Source organism: Pongo abelii, chromosome 16 (genome assembly GCF_028885655.2).
Source record: "Pongo abelii isolate AG06213 chromosome 16, NHGRI_mPonAbe1-v2.0_pri, whole genome shotgun sequence".
NCBI classification, from domain to species: domain Eukaryota; kingdom Metazoa; phylum Chordata; class Mammalia; order Primates; family Hominidae; genus Pongo; species Pongo abelii.
Window position 1 is genome coordinate 75341148 of NC_072001.2, and position 8337 is coordinate 75349484.

The following is an 8337-nucleotide window of genomic DNA, read 5'->3' on the forward strand; positions in this document are numbered from 1 at the left end:
AGGTTACAAAGCTCTTATTAACTGAAGAATAACCAATAAATGAAAAAGAATTACAGAATTAGAAAAATCGCCATTTTGCAATCCTTAATTAAATACCTAAGGATCAAAAAAGATGCTAAAATTATTAGAGAAAGAATACTGAGAAAGGGAATATTTGTATGGTACCAAAGTATCAGTCCCACAGATTATTGTACATAACAGGAAAAAAAATTTACTTTTAAAATGGAGACATAAGCAAACACCAACTTAAACCTATCAAACTTACATCACTGATAGGAGGACAGCTGACATTATGTGCCTCCCATTAACACACAACATGATATACAACATCATCTACAAAGTGTCCTTGCCAAAACTTTTTAATATGAATCTATTCAATCCTTTACAATATAACTTCCAGTTACAGGACATACAAGCACCAGAAGAACAAGTTAAACAATCCAAGAAACAATGAGAAAACTCTAGAAAACAGGCCATTCTACAAGATGATTGGTCTCTTCAAAGACATTTCAATGTCATAGGGAAGAGAAATGTGGGAAGGAACTTCCTACATTGAGAGACTAAAAAGAGATAATCAAATGAAATGCAAAAACTTAACTGAGTTCTCTTGAAAAAAACATTTTTCAGGACAGTTGGGAAAATTCAAATATAAATTCAATATTAAATTAGGGTATTATTTTTCTTAGGTGTTGGTAATAGCACACTGGTGATACGAAAAATATGTATTTCTTAGAAAATATATACCAAGTATTTTGCAGTAAACTTGTCATGATACATACAGCATTTTTTTTTTTTGAGACAGAGTTTCGCTCTTGTCACCCAGGCTGGAGGGCAATGGTGCAATCTCGGCTCACCACAACCTCCACCTGGCGGGTTGAAGTGATTCTCCTGCCTCAGCTTCCCGAGTAGCAGGGATTACAAGCACCCACCACCATGCCCAGCTAATTTTTGTATTTTTAGTAAAGACAGGGTTTCACCATGTTGGCCAGGCTGGTCTCAAACTCCTGACCTCAGGTGATCCACCTGCCTCGGCTTTCCAAAGTGCTGGGATTACAGATGTGAGTCACGGCACCCAGCCGCAACTTACTTTCAAAAGGTTCTGCAAAAATATGTACAATCACAGCCGGGCGCGGTGGCTCAGGCATGTAATCCCAGCATTCTGGGAGGCCGAGGCAGGCAGATCACGAGGTCAGGAGATCGAGACCATCCTGGCTAACACAGTGAAACGCCACCTCTACTAAAAATACAAAAAATTAGCCAGGCGTGGTGGCGGGCGCCTGTAATCCCAGCTACTCGGGAGGCTGAGGCAGGAGAATGGTGGGAACCCAGGAGGTGGAGCTTGCAGTGAGCCAAGATCATGCCACTGCACTCCAGCCTGGGTGACAGAGCAAGGCTCCGTCTAAAAAAAAAAAAATACACACACACACACACACACACACACACACACACACACAGAGACAATCACATACGGAACAATAAAGCAAATATGGATGGCATAACGCTATCTTTTCAATCTAGTTGGTAGACATATTAGTGTTCTCTTCCAACTTTTCTATTTCTTTAAGATCTTAATTATAAAACAGTAGGGGAAGAAAGAAAGAGAACTAAAAGAAAACAGTTGCAAAAGCAATATAAGACAAAAATACTGGTCGGGTGCAGTGGCTCACGCCTGTAATCCCAGCATTTTGGGAGGCCAAGGCAGGCGGATCGCTTGAGGTCAGGAGTTCAAGACCAGTCTGGCCAATATGGTGAAACCCTGTCTCTATTAAAAATACAAAAATTAGCTGAGTGTGGTGGTACACACCTGTAATCCCAGCTACTTGGGAGGCTGAAGCACAAGAATCAAGAATCACTTGAACCTGGAAAGCGGAGGTTGCAGTGAGCCAAGATCGCACCACTGCACTCTAGCCTGGGCGACAGAGCAAGGCTCTGTCTCACAAAAAAATAAATAAGTAAGGCAAAAAAAAAAAAAATCTAAAAATCGTTTATAAACATGTCTACACAGTCACCTAAGAACTTTCTCCCTTACATTAAAAAAAAAAAAAAAAATCTAGCCAGGCAGCGTAGTGGCACACATCTGTAGTAGCAGCTACTCAGGAGGTTGAAGTGGGAGGACTGCTTGAGCCCAGGAGCTTGAGTCCAGCCTGGACAATACAGTGAGACACTGTCTCAAGGAAAAAACAAAAAGGAAATTCCAGGCCGGGTGTGGTGGCTCACGCCTGTAATCCCAGCACTTTGGGAGGCCGAGGCAGGTAGATTACCTGAGGTCAGCAGTTGAAGACCTTCCCGGCCAACATGGCAAAACCCTATCTCTACTAAAAATACAAAAATTAGCTGGGCACGGTGGCAGGCACCTGTAATCCCAGCTACTTGGGAAGCTGAGGCAGGAGAATCACTTGAACCCGGGAGCCGGAGGTTGCAGTGAGCCGAAATTGCACCACTGCACTCCAGCCTGGGAGACAGAGCAAGACGCCATCTCAAAAAAAAAAAAAAAAAAAAGTTCCAGAGATTACTCAGCCCACTATCATCTGATCAATAAAAGTAAACAGATTTCAAACAAATACTTACACACTACAAACAGCAATAGTACTAAAATCTGTCAATTATTTAAGGAATGTTTGTCATTGACAAACAGAACACATTTTGTTATGATAACTCACACTGAATCAAATACATTCTAAAATCCATTAATCTTATATGCTAAGATATCAAGAGAAGCACTTCTTTGCAGTATTTTTTCAAAAATTTTTTTTAAATGCCCCAATGCCACAAGAAATATTTTAACTGAAAAAAATCACACTTGATAAGACAACTAGTAGACAGACTGTCCTAATATCTGCTTCTTTTAGCAACAAACTTTGATTAGCCATTTATTCTAAAAGCCACACAGTGAAATTCTTAAAATTCTTGATTTCGGCCGGGCGTGGTGGCTCACGCCTGTAATCCCAGCACTTTGGGAGGCCGAAGCGGGCGGATCACAAGGTCAGGAGATCGAGACAATCCTGGCTAACATGGTGAAACCCCGTCTCTACTAAAAATACAAAAAATTAGCCGGCAGTGGTGGCAGGCGCCTGTATTCCCAGCTACTCGGGAGGCTGAGGCAGGAGAATGGCGTGAACCTGGGAGGCAGAGCTTGCAGTGAGCCGAGATCACACCCCTGCACTCCAGCCTGGGCGACAGAGCGACACTCCGTCTCAAAAAAAAAAAAAATTATTGATTTCATATTTAAACATAACAAGAAATAGGCTGGGCGCAGTGGCTCACACCTATAATCCCAGCATTTTGGGAGGCCAAGGCAGGCAGATCGCTTGAGGTCAGGAGTTCAAGACCAGCTTGGTCAATATGGTGAAATCCTGTCTCTACTAAAAATACACAAATTAGCCGGGCATGGTGGCACGCACCTGTAGTCCCAGCTACTCGGCTGAGGCACGAGAATCACTTGAACCCAGGAGGCGGAGGTTGCAGTGAGCCGAGATCACGCCACTGCACTCCAGCCTGGGTAACAGAGTGATACTGTCTTAAAAAAAATTAATAAATAAAACAGGAAATAGACGTATTCAAGAGGGAAAAGGAAGACTTATTGAGTACCTACTATATGCTTGGTGCTTTACATAAAAATTTTTTTAACTCCAATGATAGTCTTACGAGGCAAATATTACCCCCAATTTTTTTTTTTTTTTTTTGAGGCAGGGTCTCACTCTGTTGCCCAGCCTGGAGTACAATGGCATGATTACAGATCACTGCAGCCTCGACCTCCCAGGCTCAAGTGATCCTCCCACCTCAGCCTCCCAAGTAGCTGGGACCATAGGTGAATGCCACCACACTCAGCTATTTAATAATAATTTTGTCATTTTTGTAGAGACAAGGTCTCCTATGTTGCCCAGGCTGGTCTCAAACTCCTAGGCTCAACTGATCCTCCTGCCTCCACCTCTGCCTCCCAATTATCCCCAATTGAGAGATGAAAATTCTGACAAGCTCTCAAATGTTAACTGCCCATAAATGGCAGTTCAAAAGTTATAAGGCTAGAACTTGAATCCAGGTCTGTTAGAAATCCAGGTTTGAGAATCCATATTCTCTCCACTTAATGGATTTAAGATTCACAGATATAAAAGCCTATCTAAGGAAAAAGAACATTTAAAAGAATATAGTTATATATTCAAAGAGCTGCACAATCTTACAGTTTAAGAAAAATCAAAACTGAGAAAAAGTATACTCCAAAATTATTGCTAATTGTAAAAAAAAAAAAAAAAAAACACACACACACAATTTTTAGCAAGCCAGCTGTCTATGACAGGACAGCTAGTCCGTTCCTCACTGTACATGTAAAATTACACTTCAGTTGCCCGCTGGATGACCCCACTGCCAAAATATGCCAGCAACATAATTCACATTAAAACCCAGAGGCCTAACACTATTTGGAAAGTGCTTTACATGTTTACTATACCTATCCCAAGCATATTTACCACTCATAATTCATAGGCCATTTTCAGCAAATACACTTTGTTCTATCATATTATTTTCTGCCACTCTAAAATCATATTAAATGTATAAAACAAAAACATCTACCTAAATATAACATGCCACAAATAAACCTTAGTAGTAGTATGTTATTTTGAACTTGTCTATGGTATGAAACTATGCCATAATTGTTTCTATAACATAAATTATGTAGGGTCTTTCTACAGGATCAAAATTCCAATACCTACACTCCTTGTATGTCTAAAGATACACACAAAATAGGTACAGAAACCTGTATGTTAAAGGGTTTCCCATGTAAATTAAATCCTCTATGAGCTGGATTAGTGACTAGAAGAAGGCATGAGGCAGCTTGTAGAGTTCTAGTGATATTCTGTAACTTGATGTAGATGTTAGTTACACTGGTATGTTCTTAGTGAAAATTCACTGAGCTATATATTTACCAGCTGTGTACTTTTTGTATATTTTATAATTTATAAAGTCTTATATTTTTAGGCTGGGCACAGTGGCTCAGCCTGTAATCCTAGCACTTTCAAAGGCTGAGGGAGGAGGATGGCTCTAGTCCAGGATTTTAAGACCAGCCTGGGCAATACAGTGAGACCCTATTTTTTTTGAACTTATATTTTTTAAAATGCTCAATCTAAAAACTTGTCTTACTAAAGAGCACTGATATCATCCCTCTTACCAAAGTAGTCAAACCCTAGTGAAGAAAACAGACAAGTAATTAAGCTATTTCATTAGAGGACTATGATAGAAGTAATTACTACGTGCTACAGGAGCACATAAGAATGGTACCTAACTTAATCTGAAAGAGGTAAAGGAAAGCTTCCTGAAGAATATACACCTGAACTGAATCCTAAAGGTCAGACAGAAATTAGCCAAGCAAAGAAAGGGGAAAGTGGAAATCAGGGAAATAGAACATCAAATGTAAAAGACGAGAGAAAGCACGTTACCTGAGAGGAAGCCTAAAGTCAGTAAGAGTGGATTAAAGCATGTAACGAAGACAGAAAGTGAAGAAAGCCTAGAGAATTAAGAGATAGATCATGAATGATCTCATACACATGCCATGCTACAGTTTAAACTCTATCCTGAAAGCAATGAGACAGCTTTTTTGAAGATTATTCAATAGGAAAGGACATGATTTGATTTTTATCTGTACTATACATGTCAAAATTATGGTGTGGGCCATGCTCACAACCCCATTTTGTGGTAAATTAGCCTGCACACTGTCCCATACTTTCCACCATTACGATCTTTCCTGATACCCACATATACATACAAACACAGAGCCAACAATAAATGGCCAAGAGTGGTGACATAACCTAAGTACACAGACTTGTTAGCAATCAGTGAGAAAAAGAGCTGAGCCAAAGAAATTGTTTCTTGGGAATTCAAACCAGAAAATCCTAGGGAAAAGGAAGAGGTTAGCAACAGGAGCTGAAGTTTAAAACAATTGCAGCCAGGAGGCAAGATGTTGGCATGGGGGTCACACAGTAGTTATAAGGAGCAGAAATTAGTAATAAATGGAAGCTATGACATAGGGGGAAAAAACTGGAGAAGAAAGAAAGGGTATCTAAGACAAGTTAACAATGGAGCACTGGAGTGAAGTCTCCAGCTTTATTAGGTTCTTGTTCTTCTTGAGAGCAAGTTTTATTAGGTTCTTGTTCTTCTTGAGAGCAAGTTGTTTAACTTTTCCTGGGTTCCCTTGTGTATGGTTCCTTTCAATAAGCACTTCATTACTTAAGGTAACTTGAGTCTCTTCCCTGCAAGTGAAAGAACCTGACTAAAAGAGCATTTTAGAATACTTACTCCAACAGCAGTCAAGAGAATGAACTGGAGGTTATGACAAGAGGCAGAAGACAGAAGGCAAGAAGACCACTCAGCATTACAGAAGCCCAACAAACAGATATTTTGAGTTAAAATAAGACAGAGGCAACAAAAAGTAATAAAGAATGACCTGAAATATCATGAGTGAAAATGTACAAGGCAGTGACAGACTGGATGTTGGCAGTGAAGTACAGAGTGAAGCGGAGGGCAATTCCCAGGTTCCTGAAGGTTTCATGAGGAAAGAGTGGTGCCATTAATCAAGGTAGGAAATCGGGGGGAAGAAAAAATTTTGTTGCAGTTTCTGTCTCCTGGCTCTCTCTCCACTGTTTTTGGGGGAAAAAGAGGCAGGAAGAGTTCTGTTTCCTAAATGTTTGGATTGAAGTGTTTGTGAAATGTGAATCAAAGTGGTGATATCCATTAGGCAGTGCTTTTACAGGGGTCTAGAGCAAAGGCAAGCACTCTAGACAGCAGTTCTAGACTTAGGAATCAATACATTAAGTCAATATTGTGGTTTTTAAAATGTCTGAAAAGTCTTTGAGTAATATTTATTTCAAACTGAGTTAATATAACCAAAAGTCACTCCAACTAAAAACCTTAATATTCTTGGCAAATCACATTTTCAAACCTCCTACATTTCTCTGCAATTATTAAAGACTGAACAAACTTCCACGTAGTATAATCCAAATGATTAGGAAAGATGGAGTTTATATCGCTAACTTCTATTGAGGTACTTGTTAAAAAAAATCTAAGTTTACCCAATTTCCCTCAGGAACTATATACTACTAAAATAACTAAGGGAAAATAACTGTTAAAAATTCATATATTAGATAGTGAATCTGTTAATGCTTAAACTAGAATAAGATTTTTTTAAGGAACTTAATCATGTAATTTACTAATTTAAATATTCAACTCTACCTGTAATTTAAATGTTGGGTTTCCATCCTAAAACCTTTTCTCCTCCCTTCTGTATGATTTTGCCTCCAAAATCTACTGCTATCAACCCAGAACCTGATACTGAGCTTCAGCCACAAATCCAACTGCCTAATGGTCATCTACATCTGACAGAACTACAGTCACCTAAACTGAACATGTCACAAATTAACCCCTCTATCCCTCCTCCTTGACAAAATAAAAATAAAATCCTACTCCTTCATGGGAATCCCCACCTCAGTGAAAGGCACAAGCTAGAAACCTAGATTTTATCCTGTATGCAACTTCTCCCCAACCCCAAATACAATAAAATCACCAACTCAACTCCCAATATCCAAGTTCAGATCCAGTCTCACCATTTGCCTGGATAACCCTAATATTCCTGGCCTTTAGTCTTATTCTACTCTTCAATTCACTGCAGCCGGAATGACTTTTTTAAAATGCAAATCTGATCATTCCAGTCCCCTGCTTTAAAATCCTTCAATAATTTAATAAATATTATAATCATCATCACAGCTAGTCACACTGTGGAAGCTCAGAGGTTCAATGAGAAATTTAGTTACATCCTTTCTGTAGGTTCAACATAAAAGAATCATCAGGAATTTTTTTCAAATCACATAATTATTTAAACATACATATAACAGCAGACACATTTGAAAGAAAAGCATGTAACATTGTTGGTAAAAGCAAAACACCAAAAATAACCTCCAGTTCACAAAAATGGAATACTATCCAGCCAGTAAATGAGGCACTTCCATATGTATTGTTAATAAATGATCTCTAGGATGTAGTATTAAGTGAAAAAAACAGGCTATGTATAGAATGTAAAGTATGCAACCATTTGTGTATAGTGTCTTAAAAATATAAATGTGTAGGTTTATATATTGGAAATATCACAGAAAGGATACACATGAAGCTGGAAATAGTGGTTACCTCTAAAGAGGAAAAATGGGTGGCTGGAGAATGAAGGCGGAACAGAAACTTTTTACTACATTACTCTTCCGAAACTTTTGGCTTTTACGTCTAGTTATTATCTAAAATTTTAATGTGATTTTCTCCTTCTGTTACTTTAACATTTTTTACTGTGTGTGTGTATAACTACAA

General features: G+C 38.9%; 1 protein-coding gene across 14 annotated transcripts in view; it reads right to left on the bottom strand.

The window, feature by feature from the left end:
• The window catches only part of MYO9A (myosin IXA), a 311747-nt gene that overhangs the window by 297063 nt on the left and 6347 nt on the right, over positions 1–8337 (bottom strand). The gene's annotated exons all lie outside the window — the stretch shown is intronic.